Here is a 21,596-nt window from a genome sequence, read left to right as displayed (position 1 = left end):
ATGTCACTTACAGCTCTTATCTGAGTACACGAAACGCATTAGCAACCGTGATATATCAATGATTACATAACCAAAGCTGTCTTTAGGAGAACATCTATCCAAAATTATAATGCCGATATGGAATCCACACTGCATTAAAACGATCGAAAAACTGTCACGTAGTAATAATTTAAAACTATAGTAACATAGAAATCGATGCAATAATTATCATCGAAACATCATTTATATATAAATTGTTTGTAATAATTATTTACGCACTATATATATATATATATATATATATATATATATATATATATATATATATATATATATATATATATGAATGGTGCCCCAAATGACCTAAATTTTGAATGCGTTTACACTGTATAGTGTATGGGGAAAAGCTGGAATAAACTCTTGTAATTTACAAACGGCTCAAGGGAATGAAAAGATATCTTGGATAGTGTAACTAGAGGAAAAGACAAACCTAATCTTCTATACGTTATCATGGCGGCCGTCTTGAAGTCCGCCATCTTTAATTCAGGTCAAAATTTTTAAATAGGAAGACGGACATATCTTTTTGAGGTAGCATTTCACCAGATGTACAAATCTGGTATTATTTTCCAGTTACCTATATTCATGTAAGAGTAATTACGTGTGAAAAACAAAATGCTTCATGTAATGTTATTTTATTGCAATTGTGGAACACAGATATGTAAGACTTTTGGAAGTCTTTACATAAACTGAAACAAACTGCTTGTTTCGCTTTGAATTAAAATAAGTTTTTTTCCCATCAAGATGATTCATAGACCATTATGAGGAAAAAGAAAAATTATAACTTGCAAGAAATTGAAAGATCCCTTACTTATGTAGTATCTTTTTGGTAAGTTATGAATCTTATTTGCTATATAGTTCACTTTATCGTATATAGGAAAAGATTGTCTCTGGGCCTTTATTATCTGCAAAAGAAACTGTTTGTGCTCCTCATTTTTCGTAAGAACGTTGTTGTAATATTCTATCAGTTACACTCCCCTTTATGCACACTGTTTGTTACGTGGATGAATTAAACTACTGTCTTTCGTTGAAGATAGTCATTGTTATTTGGCCATGAAGTCGGATCACACCCAAGAAACCCTTTGTGTATTTTAAATCTCTCGAGGAAAATTTGTTTGTCGTAACAAAATTAGTGATTTCTCTATTCACAAGAATTTTTTATGGTATCATCTTTTGAGTGAAGTCTCTTTGCTGCTTCACGGTTTCCCCTTATAGTTTTAATTCTTTCAACCATTTTTTGCTTTTCCCTTATGGTAACTCCATTATCAAAAAACGCAATGTTACGTGTTCCTCCGTCAAGTATCAGAGTCGGCATGAAAATTTAGAAAGAGCCACTTCAGATAATTGACCAAATATTTGTCTTTAACTGTACAAATCTTTCAAAAGTTGTAGATCTTGTAATGGTGAATGGGATGTTTGATCACATTTAAGCCAACTGTTAACATATAGTCGGATCAGAAAGTGCATACTCTCCGAAGACACGTTTCTATTTGCTTCGTTAAACGAAATTGTTGGCGAAAGAGAAATATTTTAAATAGTAGCTTGCTTTGCCCATTCACTTTACATGGTGAATTGCTCCAGGCAAACGAAAGAAAACTTCTCAAAGAGGTATGCCATCCAAGAATATGATGATCAGTTCTAGAACTTCCCTGTAATCTTCTCTGCAGTGTCCTGCTTCTACAAGTTTGATAGCAAAATTCAACACTTTATTTCTTACATCGGAAATATTGTTTGTTATATCATCATCATCAATTCCCGGAATAAAGTTAGTGCAATCTATTCTAGACAACTCGTTCTGAAAACATTTCAATAGGAGAACGTCCTGTCCAGATGCAAACGAAACACAACAGTTATCAAATACACATTTTAAAACTAATTCATAATTGTGGTGTCTACAAGGAAGGTATAAAAGGTTATTTTGGAGCTACTGCTCTAGCAGAATGCAAGCACCGTTGACAAGATCCATATTGCAAGGAGTAGTGTCATAATAAACTACCTGCATGAACTTTCCCAAGTACAATTCTTCAAGCGAATGTACAATAGTAGAATCAATATGTTTTCTCTTGATGACGACAAAATGGAAACACCAATAAGCTTCTCATGACCATCTCTTGTAATCATTATTGATAATCTGCCGGCAGTCTCTCTGCCAGTCAAATTCAGCAGTAGTTTTCCGTCCCAATGGACAACTAACGCACTTGATGCACTCTGAAATTGTTTCTTGTAGTTCTGTGCAACTTCACTACAGGTTTTCTCTCAGCATCTGTGAATGAAAGACGCATTTATTGCTAATTCCTCTACATTATGGCCTAATGCGTCTGCTGTCCCTGTCAGAATATGTATTGCTGCTCTATGAGTGATCTCTTATCGATTAAGAGCAAAACCAGTCTTTGAGTAATAAAATTAGTTTTTACCCCTTTTGCATCTCTTGGACGGTCCGGGCACACACGCATTCGTATAAATTTCAAATAAATCATTTTTAGAAGTGCATTTTCTTTCGTGCTCCTGTTTTCTTTGAAGCCATGCATATCCCTTTCGTTCTTTTTACGCGAAAATCATGTCTTTACTTTCAGTCGTGTACGAATTACTAATCTGAAAAGGATAAATCTTTTCAAAAGTAATAATTCTTACATGACTAAAGCTATCTTTAAAATAGTGCCAGATTTGTGCTTCTGGTAAAACGATACCTCAAAGCGATATGTCAGATTACCCTCTTTCTATTTAAAAAATTTGACCTGAATCCAAGACGGCGAATTTCAAGATGCCCGCAATGGCAGTACTATACAAAATTAGGTATGTTTCTTCGTCTATTTCTATTATCTATAGTATCTTTGCATTACCTTTAGCGCTTTGTAAATTACAAGTGTTTATTCCAGATTTTTCCCATATACTATGTACTGTAATCGGATTCAAAATTTTAGGTCGCTTGGGGCACCATTTAATACTATTCAATTAAGCTAATTTTTCTCCTAGCTTAATTTAGTCCCATATGGAACCATTTTAGGGGTGAGACCAGCCCGATCTGAAAATTGATATTTATGGACCACCCTAATATATATATAGATATGAAAATTTCAAATCCTTTAGTGTAAACATATTACATATATACTTGTTGCTAAGAAACGAACATCGTTTCACACTGCTTTCATCTGTCGTGAATTTCTTCCCTCTCACATTGTCTTTAAGGGGTGCAAACAAATAATAATCACCGAGTGCTAAATCTTGAATATATAGGGGATGGGGCAGAGCTTCCCAGCGCATATCACAGAACCTCATGCTTGTCCACTTCTGATCGAATGTCAGTTTGCGGGGAACCAATTTTGCACAGATTTTGCGTAAGCATAAGTAGTCGTGAATGATTATCCCAACACTCCCGACACTGCTTTTTACCTCAGCAGCGATATTCCAAACTGTTACTAGCCGATTCTCAAGAATCAATTGCTCAAAAAGTGCGATAATCACTGGTATGAATGCGGTCAGGCGAATGTGTCCTTGAGCTTCAATTGTCACCAGGTCCCGTCGTTTGCGAAATTGTTCACACCATTCGTACAGTCTTGTCCCTGACAACGTTTGTGCACCATACTGTGCATACAATCTTCTGAAAATCTCAGTTAGTTTGACTTTCTGCTTCACAAGAAATTTGATTACACACAGCTGCTTCACAGCAACCGACACACAGCTTGATGAAATGTTCGCCTCGACTGTATGCGCCAAACATGTTATTCTGGACATTAATTATTCGAAAATGAATACATTACCTCACCAGCAAGTTTCATCATGATCCGGCATATCATCGATTATGTATGTACGAAAATTCCTGTCAATCTTGGACGACCCTTGTAGTTTCTTAAAAGCAAATATAATGCACGTTATATTCAGGAATAATAACTTCTGTCTGAAAATCTGTTGTAATAATAAGTACGATTCCCATTAGTAATGAATAATATGTTTGTTTATCCTTTCCAAGTATTTACTAAATTTCCTAAGTGATAGTTGATGACAACTTGCAAAAACATAATGGAAAATATTGTGCTGCAGAAATGTTATTCAAGTCAATCAAATTACTTACGGAAATAATTTTACAAAGGTAAACAATAAAGGGCTATCCCTTCTTCACCCACCATCCTTGAATATCGATATTTACCTATGGTGTGCTTGGAAGATAGAAATTCTTCCCCATCAGCATCGACGATCTGCAAGGTGATGGATGCCATCGCTGTACAATGTGGTGCGCCGTCAAGGGAAATAAATTTCATGTGTTTGTTTACCTCTACTAGCAAAGGACATTGCCCAAGTGTCCGGCTCCGATTTCAATGAAATTTCTTTTTCAGATAGAGGGCATCTATGTATTGTTTGTGTTGACAGAAATTTTTGCCATGGTGCATGTTCCCTATTTTTTCTAATTTTTAGGATTTGCGATATGGTTACTCGAGATTACTCGAGATTACTACCCTTTGAAAACGGAGTGTTAATGAAGAACAACCCATTAAATACATATAAGACCTACGGGAAGGCGTATGGTAGGTATGACCTTCACGGCAGCCATCTCGAAATCCGCCATTTTGAATTAAGGTCAAGTTTTTAAATAGAAAGAGGATAATAAGATACATAATTTCGGGCTGAAATTTAATTTGAAAAACAATGGTAAAGGTAGTTTTAAGATACGCACATTTGGGGAAAGGTTACAGGTATATTAATTTATACTTACTATGTGTCAAAGGCCCTATACCTCCGCTTCTAACCTGCGTATTAATGATAATAAGTGAACAAATACTTAGGTAATACATATTAGGCCTAGAATGAAGTAATACATTAAGGACAACACTGTCGGCCACCATCTTGAAATCCGCAATTTTGAATTAATGTAAAGTTTTGAACAATGGAGACCATAGCAAGTGCCACCTCATAGTAACAACCAATTTTCCCAAAAAGCCAATTCTATGCCTATTTTTTTATAAAGTTAACTAGTATAAATTTAAGTCTGCATCTAATGTGCACCAAACGTCCATTATTCCATCTTTGGAATTGGCAACACTCCTAATTTTCAACGTATATTTTAAGTTTCTAAATTGCACTTTGCAATTGTTACCATGGCTCATGGTTTCTAAATTTATTCATTTTTTAAGAGTTGCGATTTCTCAGTTCTTGAATAGTTTTGGAATAAACATCCAGCAATCTTTCAAAATTTTGAAGACTTGCAATGTAATTATTTATTTCAAACCACAATATATGAGGCTTATGGACCTATGAGACGTAAAGGAATACAAATGAAATTATAACAACTTGCTGTTATAAACACAGACTTATCGGGAAATGTAGAATAGATGTAGCGCAAGTGACAAACAATAAAATATTTTTAATAAATACAACCTTATAGGAACAGCAGGAATGATAGAAAATATAAAAGAGGCATAATATGACTCTCCCCAACACGCAGTTTGTAGCATGATAATAACATAAAAAGATCTAATGTCTTTATAAATAAGTGTAACTTAATCGAGTTCCCGATCAAAACTGATTATAAATCATACAAATGTGAACCTTCGACAACAATTGCTAGAAAACGAATGACATTTTTGTCTGACTATGTAAAAATTGCCACAGAAAATAAACAAAAACAATAAATAAACAGTAACGAAATAAATATAAAACAACAACAAAAGACCACTGATTCACACGACAATAATATTTCGTGTTTCTTTTCGAAATGAATTTTCATTTGATTTCTCGTCTCATCTACTATCCATTGCAAGCTATGTCTTCGGTTTACCTGAATGCGAAGTTGGAGTTGTTTCGTTGTTGATGATTCATGTCAGTAAACGAGTTTTTGAAGGGTAGGTATAGTGTGAAGAGACTAATATTTATTGATTTTCGTTGATCTCCCACAAGATCATTTATTGTTCATATAAGAAACATTATATTCTTTAAGACTTATCTTCGGTGTTGTGAGATTATTCTTTTTTTTTCTTTTCTTCCTAATTACATAAAGCTATCTCTTATGTGTCGAAGAACGCTAGTAATTCGGATGTCTTAGTTTATGAAATTCATGTATGTCTGAGATTTTAGTCTACGTTTCTCTTCCGTAATTTTGTGTTTTCGTGGCTAAATCGTGGAAGTGTTTGTTTATGTTATATAATGTATTATGTCAATGTGTATTTTATGTAATAAAGCTGAGAGAGCTCCTTTCCTAACTATCTGTCCATCTCTGACGTCATGAGTACCTGTTGGGACGAAAACATCTCATCTACACGTGTCTGGAGTCAGCAGGATTACCAGAAGAACTTTGTCTTTATATACTCCCTCCATCCCGGAAACAGGGAGTCACACGGAGCCTGCAGAGTCACACGGAGCCTTCAGAGTCACACGGAGCCTTCAGAGTCTCACGGAACCTTTGGAGTCGCTAGGAGACTTTGGAGTCGGTCAACGAGGACTTTAGTCGCGAAGTTATCAAAAGACAGTCAACGGAGTCGGTCCGGGGAGTGCACGGCAGTCAATCGAGCACTTCGGGAGTAATTCGAAAAACAAACCGAACAGTTTATAATTCGGTATCCGATATATTGAACACCAAACGAATAACAGGAGGAAGCCCAGCAGAGAAGATGAAGCTTCAGGTACAGTGACGTCAGATTTCTTCCTTTCTCTTCCTCACCTCTCACCTACCCATTCTCTCTCTTTCCCCCCCAAAAAGCTAAAATTCTTATTTTTTTTCTTATAAAATCAGACGGGTGTCGTCCGGTTCCAGGACCCGTTCTACACTTGAGAAACATTCCAAGAATCTCATTTTGACGACACAGCTTTCTTTGGAAATACTTTTCAAATTAAGCACCCGTAAAAATATGAAATAAATAATTATATTGCAAGTTATAAAAATTCAGAATGATTGCTGTATGCTTATTCTAACACTATTTATGAACTGACGAATCGCAACTCATATAAAATGAATACATTTAGAAAGCATGAGCCATAGCTACAATTGCAAAGTGTCAGAAGGAATCTTAAAATATGCAGTGAAAATTGAGAGTGTTTCGAATTTGAAAGATCGAATAATAGACTTTGGTGCACATTAGAAGCAGTAAAAAATTCATAATTGTTAACTATAGAACAGTAATAAGCATATCATTAACTTTTTAGATAATTTACTATTAAAATGAGGTGTCAATCCTGCTCGAAACATCACTTTAATTCAAAATTACGGATTTCAAGATGGCTGCCGTTAAGGTTACCCTTATCTACCACTTGCCTCTAGGCCCAATGTGTGTTACCGAAATTTTCATTCAATTATTATCATAAATACGAAGAATAGAATCAGCGATAAGGGACTTACACGTATAGTAAGTATAAATTAATATGCCTGGACTTTTCCCCAAATTTGCGTATCTTAAAACTAACTTCAACATTGCGTTTCTGACTAAATTATAGCCCGAAGTTATGTATCATATTACCCTATTCCCACTTAAGAAAACGACTTTAATTCAAAATGATGGGATTCAATATGACTGCCGTCAATATCATACTTACCATACAACTTCCTCTTAGCTCTTATGTATATATATATATATTGTCAATACATCCGTATTGAACGGAATGATTGTAATAAAATTGGATAAAAATTGGATGAAGATTATTACAAAATTAAATTATAGGTTACGTTTATTTCAAAATTATGTCAGACACTTTGTTTGATTATTTAGATGTAGTAAAAATAAAACAGACATCAGTAAAATCTAGTAATGTTATGCTAACGAAGACAACAAACAACAAACTGCAATGTAAAAGGTTTTGTAAAATGTTTGTCAACATAAACACATGATATTGGAATATGTCAAAATAGGTACATTGCAGATGTAGGTGTCTGGAGATTTCGACCAGTTGATGACATTGCAGAAAGACAAGTTTCGGCAATGAGATGGGTAAACACCGAAAGTTGTCGATGGATGATATAGCAGTTTCATCAACGGAGAAAAGAGAATAAAAAGGCCATGTTTCAAGGAATTGGAATAGAAGTATAGAAGTATAGAACAAGAGAACAAGAGAACCAGAGAACTGGAGAAGGCGTCAAGTGTCATCCAGTTGAGACTTAACCGTTATTACTCTCATAGTTAATGTTAGTGCCAAGTTTAAAGTCTTACCATCATTAGTTTACGAATTCCATCCAGGCCATCATACGACAGAGGACAAGCTTTACATCATCCAAAAGAAAGAACAAACAACACCCAAGGTATGTGTTCCTATCTAACCTGTTGTCAAGTGAAGAAATTGCCAGAATTTATTAGATTATGATCTGACTCTTGTTTCACATATCCGCTACATTCACACATCCTTTTTCACTTAAAAATGATTAGAAAATTGGAATACATGAATTATCACAGTTAAACATCTGAGTTGTTATTAGCGTTTCCCCGTTCTAGTTTGTATGTTGAGTTTATGATTTCCTCGGCATTTCAGATAATGTCCAGTGGACAATCTTCCTGCGTAACTGAGCTACGCAATCCCAAGACTAAAGGCACACGCAGAGGGATTGACTATATATATATATATATATATATATATATATATATATATATATATATATGTATGTATGTATATATATATATATATATATATATATATATATATATATATATATATATATATATATATATATAGATAGATAGATAGATAGATAGATAGATGGTTGTTCTTTCATTAACACTTTTACAAACGGTGGCAAGGGACTTCTGCAGTAATCTCTAGTAACCACGTCACAAATCTTGGAAAATATAAAGAATAGAGAACAGGCACTATGGCAAAAGATTTTGTCAACACAAATAATACATACATGCCTTCTATCGGAAATCGAGGGCGGGAAATTGGGTGACTTCCCGTGTAGAGATTTGAACAGGCGTCGTCTAAGGTGATTGTCCAACGAATAGGATAGGTGATTATCGGATGGTGCAATGTCTGCGAAGTATAGAAGATGCTCTAATATTTTCCATACAAGGCTTAAAATGGTGTCCCTGGTCATCCTAGCTACCTGGCGACAAATTTTGAGTTTTCCTTTAACTAGTTTTGAGTTTTTCTTAAACACTGTTCAACTGTCGACAATACACAATTAGAATTCATGCTCTGAGCAGATAGTAGAAGGCCTCGAATGCACGTGATTACCTTCTTCTGGTGCAGTGCTGGTTTTGACTGATTTGGAACCAGTTCGTAGGATGCTTAACAATAATGACGGAACATCGTAGAGGATCGATTTCTCTAGAAATGGCTATTCCGTGAGAGGAGACAGCAAGGAAACGCAAGTGTCTGCTCCCGTTGCCTTCGGGCCCGTAATCAAATTATGTGGGACCCATCGACCCAACTTGTAGTGCTTCCCAACTTGATGGAGTTCCTGGCGGATGGTATCTCCTCTCATACTGAACTCTAGTTCCTCATATGTCGGGAGACTGTTTGTCTCAATTGCTGCGTGAAGATCTTCATTTTGTACATGTGTTGGTCTTTCGGCACTTGATGTGTCTTCAAGTGTTTTGTCAGCGTCCTTAATCTTGTTAAACCACCGCTGAACTGTCCACGCACTCACATCTTCACAAAAGACTTAGCATATCCTGTAACCCGCTGGAGCGGCGTTCGACCCCAGTTTGAACTCGTACAATATACATGCTCTTATGACGCTGTGTGTAGATCTCATGTTCAGTCTGTCCTTACGGACGTTTACGGTGTAACTGGACTGCCATATTCAGGTAGTATGATGGATATACCCACACCAATAACTGACATTCAATTCCTTCTCAATACCTCCATTCACATTCAACTCATAGTGTGAGGGCCAATAAAACCTACACGAAAAGAAACAACTTCATTGGTTAGCTTTATATATAATAATTACGACATTATGTATGAAAATAGATTTAACTCCTTTGTTGAACTTCACCGAAGATAATTTGCTTAAAATTAAAGTGTAATATTTATGTTTACAATAACAACAAGTGTAGTAAAATTATACCTAACATTCTTCGAAATTTTGACATTTAGAGTTCAAAATGGCACTGAGCAAGATGAAGATCGGCTAAAGTTATGTAAGAAAAAATAGATTTCCTAATGTTATGTCCGCAAGAGATGATAATCCCATCCATTTCTTAAGTATATGCATTGTTGTATCTCGATTAAGCATACAGAATTCACCATTTCGTTTTTTCTTTGTGCGTTTGTTTTGTACCTAGGTATAATACTTCATGAGTATTTCAACTTATTTTCGTATTACATATGCAGATATATAACTACAATAAGTACTTTTTCTATATGATATGTATGTTTATCTCTTATATTCCCAAATATGAAAATATGATTAATATTGGAGTGCTGTCGTTTTATTTTCTAGACAGAGCAAAGAAAGGGATTTGCAAAACAACATGTGAGGACATAGATGAATTAGAAAGAGTTAAGAAATCAGAGCAAATTTACCAGGAGGTGAGACCAATGGAATTTCAGAGAAAACAAGGGGCTATTGTGATAGCGGTAGAAAATAAGAATGGGAAGGTAGTCAGAGAGAGAAATGAGGACATAGGCAGGTGGAAAGAGTATATTGAAGACTTGTATGAGATTACGGATAGACCATGTAGACTAAAGGTTGAAAAAGAAAATGAAGTATTTGAGAATGAATAAATGTTTAGGATTTTTTGGGGTGAATTTGAAAAAGCTATATCTGAGATTGGAGATGAAAAGGCAACCGGGATATATAATATACCAATCGAATTCATCAGGAATATGAGAGACAAGGGTAAGAAAGAATTATTCCGGCGCTGCGATGAAATATATGAAACAGGAGAGTGGTCGAAAGACTTCCTGAAGACGATCATGATTCCGATGGCTAAGAAATGGAACCCAAAAGGAAGTGAAGATTATAGACCTATTAGTATCATATCTCATGCAGCTAAAATTCTGCTCCGAATAGTGAACAGAAACTTGTATGGAACAACAAACGAAGAGGTTGAGCTTTAACAATTTTAGTTCAGGAGGAATAAGGTCAGAAGACATTCAATTGATTATTAAGGGTGATCGGAGAAAGGTTTTGTTAAAAAATGAAACAGGTGTCTGTTGTATTTATTGAACTAGGAAAGGCTTTTCACGGCGTGAATTAAGAATTGTTAATGAAGTTCTAAAGAATATTGGGTTGGAATGCAAAGATCAAAGACTCATAAGAAATTTATATATGATCCAACAAGTAAATGTTAAGATGCGGGAGGAATTCATAGAAAAAAGTATAATTGGAAGGGGAGTTCGAAAAGGATGCTGCCTCTCGCCAACATTATTGAATGTATGTAATAGAAAAGGTACGAAAAAGGGCCTACATATTGAAGACAGCATTTCAGTAGAAGGTAGAATGATTAACTGGATTATATTGCAGACGATATGGCGCTTCTTGCAGAATCAGAAAAGAAAATCAATAGTATTTTAGAAAACTTGAGAAAAGGTTTTAAGGAATATGGGATGAAAATAAATGTTTCAAAGACAAAATTCATCGTGAATGGAACGAAGCGATCTCTGTCAAATATAAAAGTGGGAAGGGAGAAAATAGAACAAGTGAATATTTTTCGATATCTGGGTAGTATTCTTACTATTACATGAAATGCGAACGTGAAATAAAAAACAAGAATTGGAATGGCTAAAAAAGACTTTAGGAGGAAGAAAAGTTTGTTTTCTGGGACCTTGAAAGAAGAGTTGATAAAATTACTAAAAATATGCTTCGTGTGGAGTGTTTTACTGTGTGGTCCGAAACCATGGACATTACGTAAATATGATGAAAAACGACTGGGTGTGGAGAAGAAAGGAATGAACAAGTTGGGTCGAGAGGAAAACGAATGAGAGGGTTTTAGAAATGATGGGAAAGAAAGGAACACATTTAGATATTATTTAGAAAAGGAAGAAAAACTTGTTGGGACATTGCCTGAGAATAAACTGTATCATGAAACACATGTTAGAGGATATGGTGGCAGGAAAGAGAGTTAGAGGGCAAAGGAGGCTGCCATTAATGCACGATATAAAAACAGAAAGACCATACGTTTAGACGAACATGTTAGCGGAAGACAGTGGAACATGAAAACTTCTCAGCTTGGGCAAGAGACCTGCCAGTAAGGGCAAAATACCTATGAAGATGACGATGATCGTTTTACCACAAACGATATTCAAATTTAATAATTCTATTTTTCGAGAAGCAAGTGTCTTTTCTTATCCTTACGCGTAGCACTGTCAAATTACATTAATTTGATGAATTATTTTGTTTGTTGTAGGCTTCATTTCTGTTGTCAGTAGAAGGAATGTGTGTGTCCCCTTTGTTTATGATTGAGGTGACTAGGGTACTTAGTAATTTTTCTTTTAGAAACACATATATAAAAAAGCATAATTCTCTACAATATCAATATGAATATAGTTTTTTTGGCGTTGTTCTTCTGAGTTCATATAAATGTATAGAAACACAGGCTATTATCATCTATCGCGACCGCAAATGAGAAACTTACCTTAAAACAGCATATCGTAAAAATTAATTTAATAATTTTTTTCTAAGTCTTGTTTAGACATTCCACTTCCAAATAGTCTTATTATTGTAGTATATATTCAATGTTTGAATAGAAAAAAAATAATTATTGAGTTTACTATTCAACATTCTACAGGATAAGGTGAATTAAACATAATCTTAAGGAAGGGCTACAACTGTTTTTTTCTATGGACTTGAAGAACTGTACACGTTTAATTGTGTGTCGGTATATCTAAATCAATATACTTGGAAATTTTCTGCCAAACGTTCCAACACTTTTCTTTTTATCACAATTTCCCATTGATCAGTTTGAGAGTTAAGGCTAGACTTTGTTTGACTAAATAAACACATAATGATGTAAATGCTTACCAAAGTTGTAAAATATATGAGGAATGCAATTGCACGACTTTATTCTCTGTTTGAATCTGCATTGTAGTCTGCACCCAACAGGACTATAGAAAGGACTTATTTCCAACTTGTATTCTCTTTGCAATAAGCATTTCCTTTGGCTTATACTAACTTCTATGACTGCCGGTGTGCTTTTGATAGCAAATAAGTCCACTGCCATAGCATACACCATATTGTCACCAGGAGATACAAAGTAATTTTTAGACATCTGAGGAAATTCATCTGGAGATCCAAAGAAAATCTGAAAAGTTAAAATATTTCTATTTTTCAAATAGCCTGTGTGTAAAATAGCTAAAATTGTTATCAATCTTATATTCTACTAGTACACTTTTTCAACATTTTACTTATGTCCCACTATCATATAAAGCAATCTCTCCATAACTCTCTCATTTGGACTAATTATTGTCCACATGTGTTTAAAATATTTATTTCCAAGAAAATAATCGTAACATATGTAATATACATTTGTAGAAAACTACATATAAACATTTACTTATCAGGTTGTTAGAAAATGTATTTTACAGTTCTAGGTTAAAATGGAGAATCTATTTATATTCATGCAAATTTTTTAGCAACGGTATATAGACTATTTTGTTCGAATATCTTCTGCTATTCTTCCAGCAAGAGCACAAGCTTGTCGCAGTAGACTATATGTGGATCCTGCGCAAAATATTTGTGACACAAGAGTTAACATTCTATCTTAAACCAACTTAACACCACAAAAAATAATGATAGCCTTTCGTTGCTATCTCAGGACTATACTGTGAACGACTACAAGTTTCCAATCAAGTTCTCTCAGTACTTTACTAGTCATTAAATGTATGCGGTCTGGTGTTTTAAGAGAAATATAGAATACCGTTTCTCTTAACCACTTCCGACCGTTCTTTAAAATTGCTAATTGCATCCGCTCTTTCTGTCGAGAGTACAGGCCGTCCGAGCAGGTTGTGTCGCACAACAGCAGCACCTCAATGCATTGTTCCCTTCTAATAACAGAAGCTGCACATAATAGCCTTAATTGGGCTCACTGTGGGATTTGTTATTGATTCTGAAGCTTTTCCTCAATTTAAACACGATTTTCCACCATTGTTGATTTAAGTTATTCGCTTTCTATCATTTAGTATAAATCGTTTTCTAAATACAGTAGTTCCACTTTCTTACATTTAGGTAGTGATTCACATAGTGATCGAGAAAGTGTTTACTGAGTCACTTTACATGGCACTCAAATGTAAAGCTTCATTTTGTAGTCGGCTTTTCCCAAATAGTTCAGCACTTTTAAATGATGAATGTTCAGGACATTGACGTTAGTATGTTTTCATACTTCCAATTCTGTTTGACTTCTGAAAGAATATAATCTGCTTTTGTTATGATTGGGCATCTACTTGCACAAAATATCTTGGACATGAAAATTTCCAGAATGAAAACGACTGAACAGTACATTCCTATTGCTTTTGATAACATTTCTTGCCAATGAAAAAGAAAAAAAAATATTCTTTGTATTTGATTCTTTATGAAAGCAAAATTCTAAAGTGTAGAGGACAATTAATTAAAAGTTATTCACTTTCACGGCTCCATGTTTACATGAATTTCAATTATTTTCGAAAGTCAATCAGATCCAACTGGAATGTGTAAAATACATAATGCCTTCTTCTTGTCATACGCACATACTGCTTAAACCCTACATTATATATTTTCTGAGTGCCTTAGGATGTAGTAAATTCACTATTACTTTAGTAAAGTGTTAAACAGTGTAATAAGGAGTTTAAAGAAAGTGAGAACTGAAAGAAAATGGATTATAATGTACTAAAAAGTAAAGTTACTTCTGAATTGATTTATAGTTCGATTTATGTATTAAGAGATACTATTTTCGAATAATATTCCTTTTCTAGACAGTATGTAGTCTATGCACAATACAATCTTACTACATTGTTATACTAGTAGTGTAAAACAGAGAGAGTTATTCACTTAAGAAAGTTGATAATTTACTCTTCGTCTCAATCCATATATCGAGTGCAGCAGGTCCACAAAATATTACTACAATCATACTGGCTAGAAGGAAAAGCAATTTTGTGGTCATTGTTGATTGTACGAAGCGGTATATATTTACCAACAAATAAGTTGTGTAATCCCATTGCGTTTTTAAGCGAAGTCATTGAACTAACATAAGCAGCATAAGTGAAGTTCTCATCAGACGGTGACAATGATCTCCCTCGATCAGTTGGAGTAATGCTTGTAAGTAGAATACAAAAGGCCGACGATATATCGCACTTTGATAGGATCATATTGTGATGGACAACAAGCTGGGAACTAGTATTTCGGAAACTGTGTAGTTTGCCTGGTTTTGGCAAGCGTTCATTATTGCTTCTTCCAAATGTGGACAAAAGACAGTGAAAGAAGAAGCGAGCTACTAACTCCGTGACAGTCAAATTTCAATTTAAATGCTGTAGTTCGACTTAAATGTTGGCATAACACACAATGCAAATTGTAATACAGTTACCATCAGAGTTCAACAAAGTTAACAGCGAAGGAAGCACCTCCTTGTATGAAAGTAACCTTAGTAATATTATATATAGGGGGAATCAGTAACCTTAATAATATTATATATAATCTTCTAGCTAATAGCAGATCCTTCATGCAGTTTTACACGTATTTTTTGAGTCATATTTCCAGCTGACAAACATTTTTAAGCAAGAGATTACCCATTGCCATAAGGCAAATGACATGCTATAGTAGAAAAAAGGGCATAGTGGTGAATTTAAATGTTTGTAATAGATCACTGTTATTTTATAATTTTGATGGGGAATTGATCACTTACGTGAATTTAGAATCTACTGCAAATCCAGTGAGAGGTAAAACAAGAAGTCTAAATGAAAAAGCAAATAAGCTATTTGTTCAAAGTGAAGACAGAGATAGCATGAGTTAAAACTAGGTAACAGGTGGATAAACTGCGTTGGTACAATATCTCCACTAGGTCTGATGAAGAAGTGTTAAAAGGCTACTGCAAGAAGGTTATAACCAATAAATATTTCAGAAATTGAGGTTAGTACATTTTACTAAGTATCGTGAAGTTCTTGGAAGAACATTGATTGGGTTATTTTGAATAAAAGTTTAAAAGTGCATTTGTGATTCTAAGAAAACCAGAACATATAAGTGATATGAACATAGATCTGTAAAGTAAAAATCTGTTAAGAGAAGTACCATTGATCTTGAAGGTCAAGATTTGTGGCACCTTATACTTTAGAAGTTAAGAAATTCAAGTCTTAAAGCAAAAATTGTAAAACAAAAATAAAGATTTTCTTTTAAAAGAATAAAATGAAAAGTGCATTAAGCAGGCAATAGGAAAGCTGCAATATTCACAAAAGATGAAAGCAAGAAGATATGTACTTGAAAAAAGTGTAACTTAAGAAAAAAGCAAAAGAAATATATGATACAATAAAACATGAAGATAAGGTGAGAGGGAAAGAAGAAAATTCGTAGCTGGGATGCGAATACATAATTTCTGACGACATATTAGAGCCTAATTGTGAAGACGTGGAAGTACAAAATTATTACGAGTTACTTGTTACAGCAAACATGCAATATTGCCAAAACAACGTCGTTAAGGTAGGAAAAAATAACTACGGGATAACATAATATTGCACAATTTGTGAACGAAGAGAAAAATTACCAGCAATATCTCCGAAGATAATGATAGAGCCAGTATAAGAAAACGAAAGCAGAACTTCTGACAACTCAAGAAAGAATATTCTGTTAAACAACGAGCACAGTTTATAGAAGAGAAACTGTTATAGAAAATGTAAAACAAAAGTAAGATTAAATTAAAATGGCATCAAAAAGTGGCATGAAAGTGCAAGAAGACAAAAGCGGTAATATTTCCGACGCCTTTTACAAAATGTTGCTTATATATAAAAATATAGAAATAAATTTCTGGAATGAACTCACTAAAGACGTTGCACGAGAAATTGTTTCCGCGAAGATAGGAAGGAATGAAGGCTACTATTTAGTAGCCTGATTAAGGAAGCCATAAGATTAAAGTGGTAAACTAAAAGGTAGAACTAAATATTCTTACTAGCGAAACATCATAAACAGTTTAAAATCAGAGACTATTTTACTGGAATCGTTTTATGAAATAGTTCTTCAGCATTAAATATTAAAGTTCATTATTGTGTTATATTTTGAACTAATGTAAAATTTTAGGAACTTGGTGAACATTAAAGAGATTGCTTACTCTACTCTGGGACTAGCGTGAGCTATAAATCATGCTAATATTCTGGAATTGAAGAATTTCGGGGAACATCTCGCAAGTTTTTTGTTGCTCATCATACTGCATTTATTCACTAAATGTGTTATTTGGTGAAATGAGGAATACAATTAACTATAGTCTGTGCATTCTTTTCACGGTACCCTTCCATCAAACATTTCAAATGTAATATAAAAAATGAAAATTTAAATAACGCATTATCGTTTAGCTTTTTAATAAGTATACTAAAACTTAGTTTAAATTACAGATCTATTCTGTAAATGCTAATAACATTTTCAAATTAATTTTGACCATTGAAAGGAATTTATTATACAGTCCAATAATAATGTAGTGCGATAGACATTGGTTAAAGGCAAATACGTACCTGTTTTGTATACTTAAAATAATTAATGAATACAACATTGAAATTAATCTTCAATCATTGATGGTGCTAGAGGTTGATTACATTACTGCTTAAAAATTCGTAATACTTACACTTAAAATCTTTATGCACAAGATATTTTTAACTACGAAACACTAAATTAGGATGAAGAATAAAATCAAGAAATCCACATAGGAACAGACCATTCACAACTGGCAAGAGTTAGCATTAAGTTCGGTTTGTCAGGATAGTGATACCAGTAACACCGTCATCACCATCTACAAAGTTAATGGTGAATATAGGGTTCGATTCCGGCGGGAGCTCAGGTGGTTCGGATTCCACGTTAATCAGTAGGTCCAAGTCTCATATAGCCTCGCTGCTGAACGGGACGTAAAACTCAAAATCACCTCAACTTAATGGTGAATATAATCTCCCCATTTCACTAGCACCGATGCATTCGAGAATATCCGATTCATTATATTCCTTTTACACTTTCACATCAAACTGACATCTCTACTACTCAAAAGTCTACCATCATTAGTAAGGAGTCCTCAGTACCAGTTTGGAACTTAATTCCATTCAGATACATCTTTTATTTTTATTTACTATATCTAACATTATAAGAGAGTACGTCGAGTTCCAATAACGAGAAACCAGAGATAGTTTTATTCTACAATTCTTACCCATTGAAACTCATTTCCTGGTTGAAACAATGTGACGACCGTAAAGATTTTAGGTGTAACATTTGAGTTTCCTACTGCAGTAATTAATAGCTTCTTGGGTTCCAATTCTGCAGAATTATGTTGGTCTAATGCTGATAGCGCATTGTTTTCTAATACATTATATAATAGACCAGATTTTCTTTTCTTGCAAATATTAATATTTACCAATGTTAGTACATTAAATTACTACATTACTTTTACCCTATGAGTCAAAGGTTAACCTAATAATAGGAAGATGTTCCCCTTCGTTTGCGTAGCCACTGCACGTTTACTTAAGCTATACGCATAATAAATAATATAGCTTACCTTTAAATTCCTTCTTGGATTAAGAACTATATATGCAAATGTGGTATCATGGAAATTTAGGGTCGGAATTTTAATTTGCCCTTCACTCTTCTGTGTCGATCTAAGAACGTAGAAAGATATGTCTTTTATTAATTTTATAAAAGTAAGATTTTCTTGAAGTAGTAATCTTTATTATACACCATTTTGATATATTTATTAATTATTTTGGTTGAGCACAACAATATATAATCTACGCATTATTACACATGACGATATATAACTCTCATTCAATACATTATACACACCTTCCAAGGTAAGTAGAATTAGATTTAAGCAAAAACATACCTAAATTAATTATACTCTTGCCGGTGAAGTGTGCGATCATATACACATATCTTATGAAGATAATTTTCCAATGAAATGGCTCGTAACAAAACCGAACATAAATTATATTATTCACAGATAATATGTGTTATATTAATGTGTTTTGCCTGATTTTCTAACATAAAATAGTGCCAATAATTGAATTTTCTTTTAGGTGTTGTGTTTTATTAAAATGCATTAAATGATTATTTAGTTAGTATTAAATCTCTTTTAATTCAATGTTAGTAGCAATTTGCGATATGTATTAATACCACGTTTTCTTATCATCATCGCCATATTTAAATTAATCTTTAGTTTTCATTATGAAATAAATTATAGTTTTTTACACTGAAATACCTATTTTTGTCATAACTGCCTAACATCTCTTCAAGTAACTAATGAATCAGTAGTTTCATAAAGAGGGATACAACGTAAAAGCTAACAAGAATATTACCTGGAGCTAAATCTGTTTTCTTCAGAACTGCTATAAATTATGTCGACTTATTTACACTTCCCAACCAATGGTTCTAAGAGAGACATAAAATATTTTAGTAAACTGTATTTAGATTTCCTATGGCGCTGACAATATATTTGAGTGAATCTCTAGTTTCATGTATCGTGGGTATACCAGATAAACGTGGCGTTCTATTTAACTGTGATTGAGTTGATAGAGCCTCAACGCTCAAACCGAATCATGAGACAGCAAGACTAGATAAAAAAATATTAGGTCTGACCGCCCGTGCAAACTAGTCCTGCTACGAAGAACTCAATGAGGTCTAAATTAGTGGTGAACCTCACTGAACGACACTTTGATGAAGCCACCATCTTAGTCCTCATTAAAGATTTTATCTTTGCTCCAGCACCTAAATGATCCTAACAGCTGACATTATATCCAATATAGAATTCGATATTTGCATCTTACCAAATGAAGAGCAGAAGAGATTTGAGAAGAAGCAGCTTTTATCTTTAAAAGGATCAAAGAATTGAAGCCGGACATCAGGGAAGCAGCATTTACAACACTGTCTTCAATCCACAATGATCGAGAATCATATTTTTTCCAGCAGAGAATGGAAACGCCTAAGTGATCGTTCCACATCAAGTTTGCAAAGAGAAGGTTACACAATTATTTGGTGAGACAGCCTACAGAAATCTAACAAAAGATCTCACACTGCTCATATAACGAATAACCACTAACTTTCTGAAACGGGATTAGAAGCCAATAGCCACGTTTATATTGTTTATCTTAAACGCAAAATTAGTATACCACTGAGACAAGTTGCCAGTGCCATAGAAATCTTACATATCGCTTAGCAAAATATTTAATGTCCCTCCTACATTCATAAGTTGTTCAATACGATAAACATATGAAAACTTTACAGACTTTAGAGCAGCTCTCAAGGAAATACATTTAGCTCCAGATAACAATCTTGTCAGCTTTGACTTCGTATCACTCTTTACCAAAGCACCGATTTAAGACAACTTGCGACATCTAGAGAATACTTGCCAATATGAATTGCTGAGTTGTTGCGGCATACATATACTTTTACTTGTTTTCTCTATGATAGACAATATTATGAACAAACCAATGGAGTTGGCGTGGGATCACCTCTCTCGACGGCTTTGGCTTATCTGCTCACACAGGATTTAGAACACCAAATTCTACTGTCAACTAAACTAAAGCCAATATATTTCCATAGAAATTGGCGACACCTTTCCTGTTTGACCTCGTGCACAACAGTCTCTACACACTGTCCTTATATTTCTCAACACCTGTCACCACAATATCAATCTTACAATACAAATAAGACATACAGGGCACCGTACGGTGTTTAGGCATACTTAATAGAAGAAAATCTAACGGATGCCTTTAACCGACCATGTACAATATTCTCCAACACACGGACCTCTTAACAACAAAGCTTTAAAGATAAATCACAACACATTACAGTAATGGACACATTCTTTCATAGACTATTTCCTATATTTGATAAAGAAACCATAGAGGTTAAAGTGTATTATCTGAGGAAAACCTTTGAACAATGTGGGTACAGTAATAGGGAAGTAAGAGTTACCCTAAAAGAGCTGCCACGAAGCCCTCTAAAAGAAGAGAAAAAGAAGAAGAATGAAGACCTGTATGTCTCCCGGTCAACTTCCACAAAACTCAGCACATTCCTACAAAAACGCAGGAAGGAAACTATCCAGAAACCTTCTACCAAACCCCCTTCATTGCTACGTTTGTGAAAGATGACTTATGTCATAAAACACTGGCAGTGTAATGTATTCCGTGTGAATGTAAGGAAGTCTAGATTGGACAAACTGGACAGAAAATCGAAATTCGACGAAAAGAACATTCCGAATACATCAAATGACAACATTCATAAACCACAGAATTACCAGGCAAAGTACAACTGAAAGAAACATCATCGTCTTTCTTTCTTTCTCTCTCTTCTTCTCTCTTTCTCTGAAATAACTTTGGTAGTAAAATGTTCTGCAACCTGGGAGAAATTTGGAGGAAGCAATAGCAATATTAGAACAAGGAAGCAACCTAAATAGGGACGCCGTTCTACAACTCAGCTCTAACTCTAACTAAACAACGAAACTCTAACTCATAGAAAACCAAAGGAGATGAAAATCGCTTATTAAATAGGGTGA

The sequence above is a fragment of the Thermobia domestica genome, chromosome 18, assembly GCF_964235325.1.
Source record: "Thermobia domestica chromosome 18, izTheDome1.hap1.1, whole genome shotgun sequence".
Lineage (NCBI taxonomy): Eukaryota > Metazoa > Arthropoda > Insecta > Zygentoma > Lepismatidae > Thermobia > Thermobia domestica.
This window is presented reverse-complemented; position numbering follows the sequence as displayed.